Source organism: Oncorhynchus keta, unplaced genomic scaffold, assembly GCF_023373465.1.
Source record: "Oncorhynchus keta strain PuntledgeMale-10-30-2019 unplaced genomic scaffold, Oket_V2 Un_contig_14706_pilon_pilon, whole genome shotgun sequence".
Taxonomy (NCBI): Eukaryota; Metazoa; Chordata; class Actinopteri; order Salmoniformes; family Salmonidae; genus Oncorhynchus; species Oncorhynchus keta.
In genome coordinates this window covers 1-17,500 of record NW_026278891.1, presented here as the reverse complement: position 1 = coordinate 17,500, position 17,500 = coordinate 1, and the positions used below count along the sequence as shown (strand labels likewise).

Here is a 17,500-nt window from a genome sequence, read left to right as displayed (position 1 = left end):
TTAGGCCACTGGGGTACTGTGTAAACAGTATGACCAATACGAACTGTTGGAAGAGGTCAAAAAAATGTATAATGGAACTGAGACATGCCCATGAAACGACACATTTTTTAAATGTTTTGTTTGCACTTAAAATCTAAAAACAAACTGTTTAGCAGAGGATGGTTTCGATCCATCGACCTCTGGGTTATGGGCCCAGCACGCTTCCGCTGCTCCACTCTGCTCTCAGCCACTTAAGAAAAGACTAGAACTCACAATCCATGGCTTAGGAGGCCAGTGTCTTAGGCCACTGGGGTACTGTGTAAACAGTATGACCAATACGAACTGTTGGAAGAGGTCAAAAAATGTATAATGGAACTGAGACATGCCCATGAAACGACACATTTTTTTAAATTTTTTGTTTGCACTTAAAATCTAAAAAGAAAAAAACTGTTTAGCAGAGGATGGTTTCGATCCATCGACCTCTGGGTTATGGGCCCAGCACGCTTCCGCTGCGCCACTCTGCTCTCAGCCACTTAAGAAAAGACTAGAACTCACAATCCATGGCTTAGGAGGCCAGTGTCTTAGGCCACTGGGGTACTGTGTAAACAGTATGACCAATACGAACTGTTGGAAGAGGTCAAAAAAATGTATAATGGAACTGAGACATGCCCATGAAACGACACATTTTTTAAATTTTTTGTTTGCACTTAAAATCTAAAAAGAAACTGTTTAGCAGAGGATGGTTTCGATCCATCGACCTCTGGGTTATGGGCCCAGCACGCTTCCGCTGCCACTCTGCTCTCAGCCACTTAAGAAAAGACTAGAACTCACAATCCATGGCTTAGGAGGCCAGTGTCTTAGGCCACTGGGGTACTGTGTAAACAGTATGACCAATATGAACTGTTGGAAGAGGTCAAAAAAATGTATAATGGAACTGAGACATGCCCATGAAACGACACATTTTTTAAATTTTTTGTTTGCACTTAAAATCTAAAAAGAAACTGTTTAGCAGAGGATGGTTTCGATCCATCGACCTCTGGGTTATGGGCCCAGCACGCTTCCGCTGCACCACTCTGCTTCCACCCACCCCAGATGGGACTTGAACCCACAATCCCTGGCTTAGGAGGCCAGTGCCTTATCCATTAGGCCACTGGGGCACTGTTTACCTTCTGCAAACAGTACGAACTGATAGAAGCAGGAAAAACAATGTGTACTGGATAGCACTGAGAGACGCAAATGAAATTTAGCTTTCTCATTTCTGTTTGCGTTTCATTTTAAAAACAAACTGTTTAGCAGAGGATGGTTTCGATCCATCGACCTCTGGGTTATGGGCCCAGCACGCTTCCACTGCGCCACTCTGCTCTCAGCCACTTAAGAAAAGACTAGAACTCACAATCCATGGCTTAGGAGGCCAGTGTCTTAGGCCACTGGGGTACTGTGTAAACAGTATGACCAATACGAACTGTTGGAAGAGGTCAAAAAATGTATAATGGAACTGAGACATGCCCATGAAACGACACATTTTTTTTATTTTTTGTTTGCACTTAAAATCTAAAAATAAACTGTTTAGCAGAGGATGGTTTCGATCCATCGACCTCTGGGTTATGGGCACAGCACGCTTCCGCTGGGCCACTCTGCTCTCAGCCACTTAAGAAAAGACTAGAACTCACAATCCATGGCTTAGGAGGCCAGTGTCTTAGGCCACTGGGGTACTGTGTAAACAGTATGACCAATACGAACTGTTGGAAGAGGTCAAAAAAATGTATAATGGAACTGAGACATGCCCATGAAACGACACATTTTTTTAATTTTTTGTTTGCACTTAAAATCTAAAAAGAAACTGTTTAGCAGAGGATGGTTTCGATCCATCGACCTCTGGGTTATGGGCCCAGCACGCTTCCGCTGCGCCACTCTGCTTCCACCCACCCCAGATGGGACTTGAACCCACAATCCCTGGCTTAGGAGGCCAGTGCCTTATCCATTAGGCCACTGGGGCACTGTTTACCTTCTGCAAACAGTACGAACTGATAGAAGCAGGAAAAACAATGTGTACTGGATAGCACTGAGAGACGCAAATGAAATTTAGCTTTCTCATTTCTGTTTGCACTTCATTTTTAAAAACAAACTGTTTAGCAGAGGATGGTTTCGATCCATCGACCTCTGGGTTATGGGCCCAGCACGCTTCCACTGCGCCACTCTGCTCTCAGCCACTTAAGAAAAGACTAGAACTCACAATCCATGGCTTAGGAGGCCAGTGTCTTAGGCCACTGGGGTACTGTGTAAACAGTATGACCAATACGAACTGTTGGAAGAGGTCAAAAAAATGTATAATGGAACTGAGACATGCCCATGAAACGACACATTTTTTAATTTTTTGTTTGCACTTAAAATCTAAAAAAAACTGTTTAGCAGAGGATGGTTTCGATCCATCGACCTCTGGGTTATGGGCCCAGCACGCTTCCGCTGCGCCACTCTGCTCTTAGCCAATTAAGAAAAGACTAGAACTCACAATCCATGGCTTAGGAGGCCAGTGTCTTAGGCCACTGGGGTACTGTGTAAACAGTATGACCAATACGAACTGTTGGAAGAGGTCAAAAAAATGTATAATGGAACTGAGACATGCCCATGAAACGACACATTTTTTTTTTGTTTGCACTTAAAATCTAAAAAGAAACTTTTTAGCATAGGATGGTTTCGATCCATCGACCTCTGGGTTATGGGCCCAGCACGCTTCCGCTGAGCCACTCTGCTCTCATCCACCCCAGATGGGACTTGAACCCACAATCCCTGGCTTAGAAGGCCAGTGCCTTATCCATTAGGCCACTAGGGCACTGTTTACCTTCTGCAAACAGTACGAACTGATAGAAGCAGGAAAAACAATGTGTACTGGATAGCACTGAGAGACGCAAATGAAATTTAGCTTTCTAATTTCTGTTTGCGTTTCATTTTAAAAAAAAGAAACTTTTTAGCAGAGGATGGTTTCGATCCATCGACCTCTGGGTTATGGGCCCAGCACGCTTCCACTGCGCCACTCTGCTCTCAGCCACTTAAGAAAAGACTAGAACTCACAATCCATGGCTTAGGAGGCCAGTGTCTTAGGCCACTGGGGTACTGTGTAAACAGTATGACCAATACGAACTGTTGGAAGAGGTCAAAAAAATGTATAATGGAACTGAGACATGCCCATGAAACGACACATTTTTTTAATTTTTTGTTTGCACTTAAAATCTAAAAAGAAACTGTTTAGCAGAGGATGGTTTCGATCCATCGACCTCTGGGTTATGGGCCCAGCACGCTTCCGCTGCGCCACTCTGCTCTCAGCCACTTAAGAAAAGACTAGAACTCACAATCCATGGCTTAGGAGGCCAGTGTCTTAGGCCACTGGGGTACTGTGTAAACAGTATGACCAATACGAACTGTTGGAAGAGGTCAAAAAAATGTATAATGGAACTGAGACATGCCCATGAAACGACACATTTTTTTAAATTTTTTGTTTGCACTTAAAATCTAAAAATAAACTGTTTAGCAGAGGATGGTTTCGATCCATCGACCTCTGGGTTATGGGCCCAGCACGCTTCCGCTGCGCCACTCTGCTCTCAGCCACTTAAGAAAAGACTAGAACTCACAATCCATGGCTTAGGAGGCCAGTGTCTTAGGCCACTGGGGTACTGTGTAAACAGTATGACCAATATGAACTGTTGGAAGAGGTCAAAAAAATGTATAATGGAACTGAGACATGCCCATGAAACGACACATTTTTTTAAATTTTTGTTTGCACTTAAAATCTAAAAATAAACTGTTTAGCAGAGGATGGTTTCGATCCATCGACCTCTGGGTTATGGGCCCAGCACGCTTCCGCTGAGCCACTCTGCTCTCAGCCACTTAAGAAAAGACTAGAACTCACAATCCATGGCTTAGGAGGCCAGTGTCTTAGGCCACTGGGGTACTGTGTAAACAGTATGACCAATACGAACTGTTGGAAGAGGTCAAAAAAATGTATAATGGAACTGAGACATGCCCATGAAACGACACATTTTTTAAATTTTTTGTTTGCACTTAAAATCTAAAAAGAAACTGTTTAGCAGAGGATGGTTTCGATCCATCGACCTCTGGGTTATGGGCCCAGCACGCTTCCGCTGCGCCACTCTGCTTCCACCCACCCCAGATGGGACTTGAACCCACAATCCCTGGCTTAGGAGGCCAGTGCCTTATCCATTAGGCCACTGGGGCACTGTTTACCTTCTGCAAACAGTACGAACTGATAGAAGCAGGAAAAACAATGTGTACTGGATAGCACTGAGAGACGCAAATGAAATTTAGCTTTCTCATTTCTGTTTGCGTTTCATTTTTAAAAACAAACTGTTTAGCAGAGGATGGTTTCGATCCATCGACCTCTGGGTTATGGGCCCAGCACGCTTCCACTGCGCCACTCTGCTCTCAGCCACTTAAGAAAAGACTAGAACTCACAATCCATGGCTTAGGAGGCCAGTGTCTTAGGCCACTGGGGTACTGTGTAAACAGTATGACCAATATGAACTGTTGGAAGAGGTCAAAAAAATGTATAATGGAACTGAGACATGCCCATGAAACGACACGTTTTTTAAATTTTTTTGTTTGCACTTAAAATCTAAAAATAAACTTTTTAGCAGAGGATGGTTTCGATCCATCGACCTCTGGGTTATGGGCCCAGCACGCTTCCGCTGAGCCACTCTGCTCTCAGCCACTTAAGAAAAGACTAGAACTCACAATCCATGGCTTAGGAGGCCAGTGTCTTAGGCCACTGGGGTACTGTGTAAACAGTATGACCAATATGAACTGTTGGAAGAGGTCAAAAAAATGTATAATGGAACTGAGACATGCCCATGAAACGACAATTTTTTTAAATTTTTTGTTTGCACTTAAAATCTAAAAAGAAACTTTTTAGCAGAGGATGGTTTCGATCCATCGACCTCTGGGTTATGGGCCCAGCACGCTTCCGCTGCGCCACTCTGCTCTCAGCCACTTAAGAAAAGACTAGAACTCACAATCCATGGCTTAGGAGGCCAGTGTCTTAGGCCACTGGGGTACTGTGTAAACAGTATGACCAATACGAACTGTTGGAAGAGGTCAAAAAAATGTATAATGGAACTGAGACATGCCCATGAAACGACACATTTTTTTAATTTTTTGTTTGCACTTAAAATCTAAAAATAAACTTTTTAGCAGAGGATGGTTTCGATCCATCGACCTCTGGGTTATGGGCCCAGCACGCTTCCGCTGAGCCACTCTGCTCTCAGCCACTTAAGAAAAGACTAGAACTCACAATCCATGGCTTAGGAGGCCAGTGTCTTAGGCCACTGGGGTACTGTGTAAACAGTAACCAAACTGTTGTTGAAGAGGTCAAAAAAATGTATAATGGAACTGAGACATGCCCATGAAACGACACATTTTTAAATTTTTTGTTTGCACTTAAAATCTAAAAAGAAACTGTTTAGCAGAGGATGGTTTCGATCCATCGACCTCTGGGTTATGGGCCCAGCACGCTTCCGCTGCGCCACTCTGCTCTCAGCCACTTAAGAAAAGACTAGAACTCACAATCCATGGCTTAGGAGGCCAGTGTCTTAGGCCACTGGGGTACTGTGTAAACAGTATGACCAATACGAACTGTTGGAAGAGGTCAAAAAAATGTATAATGGAACTGAGACATGCCCATGAAACGACACATTTTTTTTTTTTGTTTGCACTTAAAATCTAAAAATAAACTTTTTAGCAGAGGATGGTTTCGATCCATCGACCTCTGGGTTATGGGCCCAGCACGCTTCCGCTGCGCCACTCTGCTCTCAGCCACTTAAGAAAAGACTAGAACTCACAATCCATGGCTTAGGAGGCCAGTGTCTTAGGCCACTGGGGTACTGTGTAAACAGTATGACCAATACGAACTGTTGGAAGAGGTCAAAAAAATGTATAATGGAACTGAGACATGCCCATGAAACGACACATTTTTTAAATTTTTTGTTTGCACTTAAAATCTAAAAATAAACTGTTTAGCAGAGGATGGTTTCGATCCATCGACCTCTGGGTTATGGGCCCAGCACGCTTCCGCTGCGCCACTCTGCTCTCAGCCACTTAAGAAAAGACTAGAACTCACAATCCATGGCTTAGGAGGCCAGTGTCTTAGGCCACTGGGGTACTGTGTAAACAGTATGACCAATACGAACTGTTGGAAGAGGTCAAAAAAATGTATAATGGAACTGAGACATGCCCATGAAACGACACATTTTTTTAATTTTTTGTTTGCACTTAAAATCTAAAAATAAACTGTTTAGCAGAGGATGGTTTCGATCCATCGACCTCTGGGTTATGGGCCCAGCACGCTTCCGCTGCGCCACTCTGCTTCCACCCACCCCAGATGGGACTTGAACCAACAATCCCTGGCTTAGGAGGCCAGTGCCTTATCCATTAGGCCACTGGGGCACTGTTTACCTTCTGCAAACAGTACGAACTGATAGAAGCAGGAAAAACAATGTGTACTGGATAGCACTGAGAGACGCAAATGAAATTTAGCTTTCTCATTTCTGTTTGCGTTTCATTTTTAAAAACAAACTGTTTAGCAGAGGATGGTTTCGATCCATCGACCTCTGGGTTATGGGCCCAGCACGCTTCCACTGCGCCACTCTGCTCTCAGCCACTTAAGAAAAGACTAGAACTCACAATCCATGGCTTAGGAGGCCAGTGTCTTAGGCCACTGGGGTACTGTGTAAACAGTATGACCAATACGAACTGTTGGAAGAGGTAAAAAAAATGTATAATGGAACTGAGACATGCCCATGAAACGACACATTTTTTAAATTTTTTGTTTGCACTTAAAATCTAAAAAGAAACTGTTTAGCAGAGGATGGTTTCGATCCATCGACCTCTGGGTTATGGGCCCAGCACGCTTCCGCTGCGCCACTCTGCTCTCAGCCACTTAAGAAAAGACTAGAACTCACAATCCATGGCTTAGGAGGCCAGTGTCTTAGGCCACTGGGGTACTGTGTAAACAGTATGACCAATACGAACTGTTGGAAGAGGTCAAAAAAATGTATAATGGAACTGAGACATGCCCATGAAACGACACATTTTTTTAAATTTTTTGTTTGCACTTAAAATCTAAAAAGAAACTGTTTAGCAGAGGATGGTTTCGATCCATCGACCTCTGGGTTATGGGCCCAGCACGCTTCCGCTGCGCCACTCTGCTCTCAGCCACTTAAGAAAAGACTAGAACTCACAATCCATGGCTTAGGAGGCCAGTGTCTTAGGCCACTGGGGTACTGTGTAAACAGTATGACCAATACGAACTGTTGGAAGAGGTCAAAAAATGTATAATGGAACTGAGACATGCCCATGAAACGACACATTTTTTTAAATTTTTTGTTTGCACTTAAAATCTAAAAATAAACTTTTTAGCAGAGGATGGTTTCGATCCATCGACCTCTGGGTTATGGGCCCAGCACGCTTCCGCTGCGCCACTCTGCTCTCAGCCACTTAAGAAAAGACTAGAACTCACAATCCATGGCTTAGGAGGCCAGTGTCTTAGGCCACTGGGGTACTGTGTAAACAGTATGACCAATATGAACTGTTGGAAGAGGTCAAAAAAATGTATAATGGAACTGAGACATGCCCATGAAACGACACATTTTTTAAATTTTTTGTTTGCACTTAAAATCTAAAAATAAACTGTTTAGCAGAGGATGGTTTCGATCCATCGACCTCTGGGTTATGGGCCCAGCACGCTTCCGCTGCGCCACTCTGCTCTCAGCCACTTAAGAAAAGACTAGAACTCACAATCCATGGCTTAGGAGGCCAGTGTCTTAGGCCACTGGGGTACTGTGTAAACAGTATGACCAATACGAACTGTTGGAAGAGGTCAAAAAAATGTATAATGGAACTGAGACATGCCCATGAAACGACACATTTTTTAAATTTTTTGTTTGCACTTAAAATCTAAAAAGAAACTGTTTAGCAGAGGATGGTTTCGATCCATCGACCTCTGGGTTATGGGCCCAGCACGCTTCCGCTGCGCCACTCTGCTCTCAGCCACTTAAGAAAAGACTAGAACTCACAATCCATGGCTTAGGAGGCCAGTGTCTTAGGCCACTGGGGTACTGTGTAAACAGTATGACCAATACGAACTGTTGGAAGAGGTCAAAAAAATGTATAATGGAACTGAGACATGCCCATGAAACGACACATTTTTTAAATTTTTTTTTGCACTTAAAATCTAAAAATAAACTGTTTAGCAGAGGATGGTTTCGATCCATCGACCTCTGGGTTATGGGCCCAGCACGCTTCCGCTGCGCCACTCTGCTCTCAGCCACTTAAGAAAAGACTAGAACTCACAATCCATGGCTTAGGAGGCCAGTGTCTTAGGCCACTGGGGTACTGTGTAAACAGTATGACCAATACGAACTGTTGGAAGAGGTCAAAAAAATGTATAATGGAACTGAGACATGCCCATGAAACGACACATTTTTTTAATTTTTTGTTTGCACTTAAAATCTAAAAAGAAACTTTTTAGCAGAGGATGGTTTCGATCCATCGACCTCTGGGTTATGGGCCCAGCACGCTTCCGCTGCGCCACTCTGCTCTCAGCCACTTAAGAAAAGACTAGAACTCACAATTCTTGGCTTAGGAGGCCAGTGTCTTAGGCCACTGGGGTACTGTGTAAACAGTATGACCAATACGAACTGTTGGAAGAGGTCAAAAAAATGTATAATGGAACTGAGACATGCCCATGAAACGACACATTTTTTTTATTTTTTGTTTGCACTTAAAATCTAAAAACAAACTGTTTAGCAGAGGATGGTTTCGATCCATCGACCTCTGGGTTATGGGCCCAGCACGCTTCCGCTGCTCCACTCTGCTCTCAGCCACTTAAGAAAAGACTAGAACTCACAATCCATGGCTTAGGAGGCCAGTGTCTTAGGCCACTGGGGTACTGTGTAAACAGTATGACCAATACGAACTGTTGGAAGAGGTCAAAAAAATGTATAATGGAACTGAGACATGCCCATGAAACGACACATTTTTTAAATGTTTTGTTTGCACTTAAAATCTAAAAACAAACTGTTTAGCAGAGGATGGTTTCGATCCATCGACCTCTGGGTTATGGGCCCAGCACGCTTCCGCTGCGCCACTCTGCTCTCAGCCACTTAAGAAAAGACTAGAACTCACAATCCATGGCTTAGGAGGCCAGTGTCTTAGGCCACTGGGGTACTGTGTAAACAGTATGACCAATACGAACTGTTGGAAGAGGTCAAAAAAATGTATAATGGAACTGAGACATGCCCATGAAACGACACATTTTTAAATTTTTTGTTTGCACTTAAAATCTAAAAAGAAACTGTTTAGCAGAGGATGGTTTCGATCCATCGACCTCTGGGTTATGGGCCCAGCACGCTTCCGCTGCACCACTCTGCTTCCACCCACCCCAGATGGGACTTGAACCCACAATCCCTGGCTTAGGAGGCCAGTGCCTTATCCATTAGGCCACTGGGGCACTGTTTACCTTCTGCAAACAGTACGAACTGATAGAAGCAGGAAAAACAATGTGTACTGGATAGCACTGAGAGACGCAAATGAAATTTAGCTTTCTCATTTCTGTTTGCGTTTCATTTTTAAAAACAAACTGTTTAGCAGAGGATGGTTTCGATCCATCGACCTCTGGGTTATGGGCCCAGCACGCTTCCACTGCGCCACTCTGCTCTCAGCCACTTAAGAAAAGACTAGAACTCACAATCCATGGCTTAGGAGGCCAGTGTCTTAGGCCACTGGGGTACTGTGTAAACAGTATGACCAATACGAACTGTTGGAAGAGGTCAAAAAAATGTATAATGGAACTGAGACATGCCCATGAAACGACACATTTTTTTAAATTTTTTGTTTGCACTTAAAATCTAAAAATAAACTGTTTAGCAGAGGATGGTTTCGATCCATCGACCTCTGGGTTATGGGCCCAGCACGCTTCCGCTGCGCCACTCTGCTCTCAGCCACTTAAGAAAAGACTAGAACTCACAATCCATGGCTTAGGAGGCCAGTGTCTTAGGCCACTGGGGTACTGTGTAAACAGTATGACCAATATGAACTGTTGGAAGAGGTCAAAAAAATGTATAATGGAACTGAGACATGCCCATGAAACGACACATTTTTTTAAATTTTTTGTTTGCACTTAAAATCTAAAAAGAAACTGTTTAGCAGAGGATGGTTTCGATCCATCGACCTCTGGGTTATGGGCCCAGCACGCTTCCGCTGCGCCACTCTGCTCTCAGCCACTTAAGAAAAGACTAGAACTCACAATCCATGGCTTAGGAGGCCAGTGTCTTAGGCCACTGGGGTACTGTGTAAACAGTATGACCAATACGAACTGTTGGAAGAGGTCAAAAAAATGTATAATGGAACTGAGACATGCCCATGAAACGACACATTTTTTAAATTTTTTGTTTGCACTTAAAATCTAAAAAGAAACTGTTTAGCAGAGGATGGTTTCGATCCATCGACCTCTGGGTTATGGGCCCAGCACGCTTCCGCTGCGCCACTCTGCTCTCAGCCACTTAAGAAAAGACTAGAACTCACAATCCATGGCTTAGGAGGCCAGTGTCTTAGGCCACTGGGGTACTGTGTAAACAGTATGACCAATACGAACTGTTGGAAGAGGTCAAAAAAATGTATAATGGAACTGAGACATGCCCATGAAACGACACATTTTTTAAATTTTTTGTTTGCACTTAAAATCTAAAAATAAACTTTTTAGCAGAGGATGGTTTCGATCCATCGACCTCTGGGTTATGGGCCCAGCACGCTTCCGCTGCGCCACTCTGCTCTCAGCCACTTAAGAAAAGACTAGAACTCACAATCCATGGCTTAGGAGGCCAGTGTCTTAGGCCACTGGGGTACTGTGTAAACAGTATGACCAATATGAACTGTTGGAAGAGGTCAAAAAAATGTATAATGGAACTGAGACATGCCCATGAAACGACACATTTTTAAATTTTTTTGTTTGCACTTAAAATCTAAAAAGAAACTGTTTAGCAGAGGATGGTTTCGATCCATCGACCTCTGGGTTATGGGCCCAGCACGCTTCCGCTGAGCCACTCTGCTCTCAGCCACTTAAGAAAAGACTAGAACTCACAATCCATGGCTTAGGAGGCCAGTGTCTTAGGCCACTGGGGTACTGTGTAAACAGTATGACCAATACGAACTGTTGGAAGAGGTCAAAAAAATGTATAATGGAACTGAGACATGCCCATGAAACGACACATTTTTTAAATGTTTTGTTTGCACTTAAAATCTAAAAATAAACTTTTTAGCAGAGGATGGTTTCGATCCATCGACCTCTGGGTTATGGGCCCAGCACGCTTCCGCTGAGCCACTCTGCTCTCAGCCACTTAAGAAAAGACTAGAACTCACAATCCATGGCTTAGGTGGCCAGTGTCTTAGGCCACTGGGGTACTGTGTAAACAGTATGACCAATACGAACTGTTGGAACTGAGACATGCCCATGAAACGACACATTTTTTTTATTTTTTGTTTGCACTTAAAATCTAAAAAGAAACTGTTTAGCAGAGGATGGTTTCGATCCATCGACCTCTGGGTTATGGGCCCAGCACGCTTCCGCTGCGCCACTCTGCTTCCACCCACCCCAGATGGGACTTGAACCCACAATCCCTGGCTTAGGAGGCCAGTGCCTTATCCATTAGGCCACTGGGGCACTGTTTACCTTCTGCAAACAGTACGAACTGATAGAAGCAGGAAAAACAATGTGTACTGGATAGCACTGAGAGACGCAAATGAAATTTAGCTTTCTCATTTCTGTTTGCGTTTCATTTTTAAAAACAAACTGTTTAGCAGAGGATGGTTTCGATCCATCGACCTCTGGGTTATGGGCCCAGCACGCTTCCGCTGCGCCACTCTGCTCTCAGCCACTTAAGAAAAGACTAGAACTCACAATCCATGGCTTAGGAGGCCAGTGTCTTAGGCCACTGGGGTACTGTGTAAACAGTATGACCAATATGAACTGTTGGAAGAGGTCAAAAAAATGTATAATGGAACTGAGACATGCCCATGAAACGACACATTTTTTAAATTTTTTGTTTGCACTTAAAATCTAAAAAGAAACTGTTTAGCAGAGGATGGTTTCGATCCATCGACCTCTGGGTTATGGGCCCAGCACGCTTCCGCTGCGCCACTCTGCTCTCAGCCACTTAAGAAAAGACTAGAACTCACAATCCATGGCTTAGGAGGCCAGTGTCTTAGGCCACTGGGGTACTGTGTAAACAGTATGACCAATACGAACTGTTGGAAGAGGTCAAAAAAATGTATAATGGAACTGAGACATGCCCATGAAACGACACATTTTTTTAAATTTTTTGTTTGCACTTAAAATCTAAAAATAAACTTTTAGCAGAGGATGGTTTCGATCCATCGACCTCTGGGTTATGGGCCCAGCACGCTTCCGCTGCGCCACTCTGCTCTCAGCCACTTAAGAAAAGACTAGAACTCACAATCCATGGCTTAGGAGGCCAGTGTCTTAGGCCACTGGGGTACTGTGTAAACAGTATGACCAATATGAACTGTTGGAAGAGGTCAAAAAAATGTATAATGGAACTGAGACATGCCCATGAAACGACACATTTTTTAAATTTTTTGTTTGCACTTAAAATCTAAAAAGAAACTTTTTAGCAGAGGATGGTTTCGATCCATCGACCTCTGGGTTATGGGCCCAGCACGCTTCCGCTGAGCCACTCTGCTCTCAGCCACTTAAGAAAAGACTAGAACTCACAATCCATGGCTTAGGAGGCCAGTGTCTTAGGCCACTGGGGTACTGTGTAAACAGTATGACCAATACGAACTGTTGGAAGAGGTCAAAAAAATGTATAATGGAACTGAGACATGCCCATGAAACGACACATTTTTTTAATTTTTTGTTTGCACTTAAAATCTAAAAAGAAACTTTTAGCAGAGGATGGTTTCGATCCATCGACCTCTGGGTTATGGGCCCAGCACGCTTCCGCTGCGCCACTCTGCTCTCAGCCACTTAAGAAAAGACTAGAACTCACAATCCATGGCTTAGGAGGCCAGTGTCTTAGGCCACTGGGGTACTGTGTAAACAGTATGACCAATACGAACTGTTGGAAGAGGTCAAAAAAATGTATAATGGAACTGAGACATGCCCATGAAACGACACATTTTTTAATTTTTTGTTTGCACTTAAAATCTAAAAAGAAACTGTTTAGCAGAGGATGGTTTCGATCCATCGACCTCTGGGTTATGGGCCCAGCACGCTTCCGCTGCGCCACTCTGCTCTCAGCCACTTAAGAAAAGACTAGAACTCACAATCCATGGCTTAGGAGGCCAGTGTCTTAGGCCACTGGGGTACTGTGTAAACAGTATGACCAATACGAACTGTTGGAAGAGGTCAAAAAAATGTATAATGGAACTGAGACATGCCCATGAAACGACACATTTTTTTTTTTTTTTGTTTGCACTTAAAATCTAAAAAAACTTTTAGCAGAGGATGGTTTCGATCCATCGACCTCTGGGTTATGGGCCCAGCACGCTTCCGCTGCGCCACTCTGCTCTCAGCCACTTAAGAAAAGACTAGAACTCACAATCCATGGCTTAGGAGGCCAGTGTCTTAGGCCACTGGGGTACTGTGTAAACAGTATGACCAATACGAACTGTTGGAAGAGGTCAAAAAATGTATAATGGAACTGAGACATGCCCATGAAACGACACATTTTTTTAATTTTTGTTTGCACTTAAAATCTAAAAAGAAACTGTTTAGCAGAGGATGGTTTCGATCCATCGACCTCTGGGTTATGGGCCCAGCACGCTTCCGCTGCGCCACTCTGCTCTCAGCCACTTAAGAAAAGACTAGAACTCACAATCCATGGCTTAGGAGGCCAGTGTCTTAGGCCACTGGGGTACTGTGTAAACAGTATGACCAATACGAACTGTTGGAAGAGGTCAAAAAAATGTATAATGGAACTGAGACATGCCCATGAAACGACACGTTTTTAAATTTTTTGTTTGCACTTAAAATCTAAAAAGAAACTTTTTAGCAGAGGATGGTTTCGATCCATCGACCTCTGGGTTATGGGCCCAGCACGCTTCCGCTGCGCCACTCTGCTCTCAGCCACTTAAGAAAAGACTAGAACTCACAATCCATGGCTTAGGAGGCCAGTGTCTTAGGCCACTGGGGTACTGTGTAAAAAGTATGACCAATACGAACTGTTGGAAGAGGTCAAAAAAATGTATAATGGAACTGAGACATGCCCATGAAACGACACATTTTTTAATTTTTTTGTTTGCACTTAAAATCTAAAAAGAAACTGTTTAGCAGAGGATGGTTTCGATCCATCGACCTCTGGGTTATGGGCCCAGCACGCTTCCGCTGCGCCACTCTGCTCTCAGCCACTTAAGAAAAGACTAGAACTCACAATCCATGGCTTAGGAGGCCAGTGTCTTAGGCCACTGGGGTACTGTGTAAACAGTATGACCAATACGAACTGTTGGAAGAGGTCAAAAAAATGTATAATGGAACTGAGACATGCCCATGAAACGACACATTTTTTAAATTTTTTGTTTGCACTTAAAATCTAAAAAGAAACTGTTTAGCAGAGGATGGTTTCGATCCATCGACCTCTGGGTTATGGGCCCAGCACGCTTCCGCTGCGCCACTCTGCTCTCAGCCACTTAAGAAAAGACTAGAACTCACAATCCATGGCTTAGGAGGCCAGTGTCTTAGGCCACTGGGGTACTGTGTAAACAGTATGACCAATACGAACTGTTGGAAGAGGTCAAAAAATGTATAATGGAACTGAGACATGCCCATGAAACGACACATTTTTTAAATTTTTTGTTTGCACTTAAAATCTAAAAAGAAACTGTTTAGCAGAGGATGGTTTCGATCCATCGACCTCTGGGTTATGGGCCCAGCACGCTTCCGCTGCGCCACTCTGCTCTCAGCCACTTAAGTAAAGACTAGAACTCACAATCCGTGGCTTAGGCCACTGGGGTACTGTGTAAACAGTATGACCAATACGAACTGTTGGAAGAGGTCAAAAAATGTATAATGGAACTGAGACATGCCCATGAAACGACACATTTTTAAAAAATTTTGTTTGCACTTAAAATCTAAAAATAAACTGTTTAGCAGAGGATGGTTTCGATCCATTGACCTCTGGGATATGGGCCCAGCACGCTTCCGCTGCACCATTCTGCTCTCAGCCACTTAAGAAAAGACTAGAACTCACAATCCATGGCTTAGGAGGCCAGTGTCTTAGGCCACTGGGGTACTGTGTAAACAGTATGACCAATACGAACTGTTGGAAGAGGTCAAAAAAATGTATAATGGAACTGAGACATGCCCATGAAACGACACATTTTTTAATTTTTGTTTGCACTTAAAATCTAAAAAGAAACTGTTTAGCAGAGGATGGTTTCGATCCATCGACCTCTGGGTTATGGGCCCAGCACGCTTCCGCTGCGCCACTCTGCTCTCAGCCACTTAAGAAAAGACTAGAACTCACAATCCATGGCTTAGGAGGCCAGTGTCTTAGGCCACTGGGGTACTGTGTAAACAGTATGACCAATACGAACTGTTGGAAGAGGTCAAAAAAATGTATAATGGAACTGAGACATGCCCATGAAACGACACATTTTTAAATTTTTTGTTTGCACTTAAAATCTAAAAAGAAACTTTTAGCAGAGGATGGTTTCGATCCATCGACCTCTGGGTTATGGGCCCAGCACGCTTCCGCTGCGCCACTCTGCTCTCAGCCACTTAAGAAAAGACTAGAACTCACAATCCATGGCTTAGGAGGCCAGTGTCTTAGGCCACTGGGGTACTGTGTAAACAGTATGACCAATACGAACTGTTGGAAGAGGTCAAAAAAATGTATAATGGAACTGAGACATGCCCATGAAACGACACATTTTTTAAATTTTTTGTTTGCACTTAAAATCTAAAAAGAAACTTTTAGCAGAGGATGGTTTCGATCCATCGACCTCTGGGTTATGGGCCCAGCACGCTTCCGCTGCGCCACTCTGCTCTCAGCCACTTAAGAAAAGACTAGAACTCACAATCCATGGCTTAGGAGGCCAGTGTCTTAGGCCACTGGGGTACTGTGTAAACAGTATGACCAATACGAACTGTTGGAAGAGGTCAAAAAAATGTATAATGGAACTGAGACATGCCCATGAAACGACACATTTTTTAAATTTTTTGTTTGCACTTAAAATCTAAAAAGAAACTGTTTAGCAGAGGATGGTTTCGATCCATCGACCTCTGGGTTATGGGCCCAGCACGCTTCCGCTGCGCCACTCTGCTCTCAGCCACTTAAGAAAAGACTAGAACTCACAATCCATGGCTTAGGAGGCCAGTGTCTTAGGCCACTGGGGTACTGTGTAAACAGTATGACCAATACGAACTGTTGGAAGAGGTCAAAAAAATGTATAATGGAACTGAGACATGCCCATGAAACGACACATTTTTTAATTTTTTTGTTTGCACTTAAAATCTAAAAAATTAAACTGTTTAGCAGAGGATGGTTTCGATCCATCGACCTCTGGGTTATGGGCCCAGCACGCTTCCGCTGAGCCACTCTGCTCTCAGCCACTTAAGAAAAGACTAGAACTCACAATCCATGGCTTAGGAGGCCAGTGTCTTAGGCCACTGGGGTACTGTGTAAACAGTATGACCAATACGAACTGTTGGAAGAGGTCAAAAAAAAATGTATAATGGAACTGAGACATGCCCATGAAACGACACATTTTTTTTTTTTGTTTGCACTTAAAATCTAAAAATAAACTGTTTAGCAGAGGATGGTTTCGATCCATCGACCTCTGGGTTATGGGCCCAGCACGCTTCCGCTGCGCCACTCTGCTCTCAGCCACTTAGAAAAGACTAGAACTCACAATCCATGGCTTAGGAGGCCAGTGTCTTAGGCCACTGGGGTACTGTGTAAACAGTATGACCAATACGAACTGTTGGAAGAGGTCAAAAAAATGTATAATGGAACTGAGACATGCCCATGAAACGACACATTTTTAAATTTTTGTTTGCACTTAAAATCTAAAAAGAAACTGTTTAGCAGAGGATGGTTTCGATCCATCGACCTCTGGGTTATGGGCCCAGCACGCTTCCGCTGCGCCACTCTGCTCTCAGCCACTTAAGAAAAGACTAGAACTCACAATCCATGGCTTAGGAGGCCAGTGTCTTAGGCCACTGGGGTACTGTGTAAACAGTATGACCAATACGAACTGTTGGAAGAGGTCAAAAAAAAATGTATAATGGAACTGAGACATGCCCATGAAACGACACATTTTTTTTCATTTTTGTTTGCACTTAAAATCTAAAAAACAAACTTTTAGCAGAGGATGGTTTCGATCCATCGACCTCTGGGTTATGGGCCCAGCACGCTTCCACTGCGCCACTCTGCTCTCAGCCACTTAAGAAAAGACTAGAACTCACAATCCATGGCTTAGGAGGCCAGTGTCTTAG

At 43.7% G+C, this 17,500-nt stretch overlaps 6 non-coding genes across 6 annotated transcripts; all 6 read right to left on the bottom strand.

Moving 5' to 3' along the window:
* Positions 1–1,063: 1,063 nt before the first annotated feature.
* On the bottom strand, positions 1,064–1,136 carry trnar-ccu (transfer RNA arginine (anticodon CCU)). Its single transcript has one exon. It is a non-coding gene; the product is annotated as a tRNA-Arg (tRNA).
* A 766-nt stretch (positions 1,137–1,902) lies between these two features.
* trnar-ccu (transfer RNA arginine (anticodon CCU)) lies at positions 1,903–1,975 on the bottom strand. Its single transcript has one exon. It is a non-coding gene; the product is annotated as a tRNA-Arg (tRNA).
* A 761-nt stretch (positions 1,976–2,736) lies between these two features.
* Positions 2,737–2,809, bottom strand: trnar-ucu (transfer RNA arginine (anticodon UCU)). Its single transcript has one exon. It is a non-coding gene; the product is annotated as a tRNA-Arg (tRNA).
* A 1,327-nt stretch (positions 2,810–4,136) lies between these two features.
* trnar-ccu (transfer RNA arginine (anticodon CCU)) lies at positions 4,137–4,209 on the bottom strand. Its single transcript has one exon. It is a non-coding gene; the product is annotated as a tRNA-Arg (tRNA).
* Positions 4,210–9,423: 5,214 nt separating this feature from the next.
* Positions 9,424–9,496, bottom strand: trnar-ccu (transfer RNA arginine (anticodon CCU)). Its single transcript has one exon. It is a non-coding gene; the product is annotated as a tRNA-Arg (tRNA).
* Positions 9,497–11,631: 2,135 nt separating this feature from the next.
* trnar-ccu (transfer RNA arginine (anticodon CCU)) lies at positions 11,632–11,704 on the bottom strand. Its single transcript has one exon. It is a non-coding gene; the product is annotated as a tRNA-Arg (tRNA).
* Between the last annotated feature and the right edge of the window lie 5,796 nt (positions 11,705–17,500).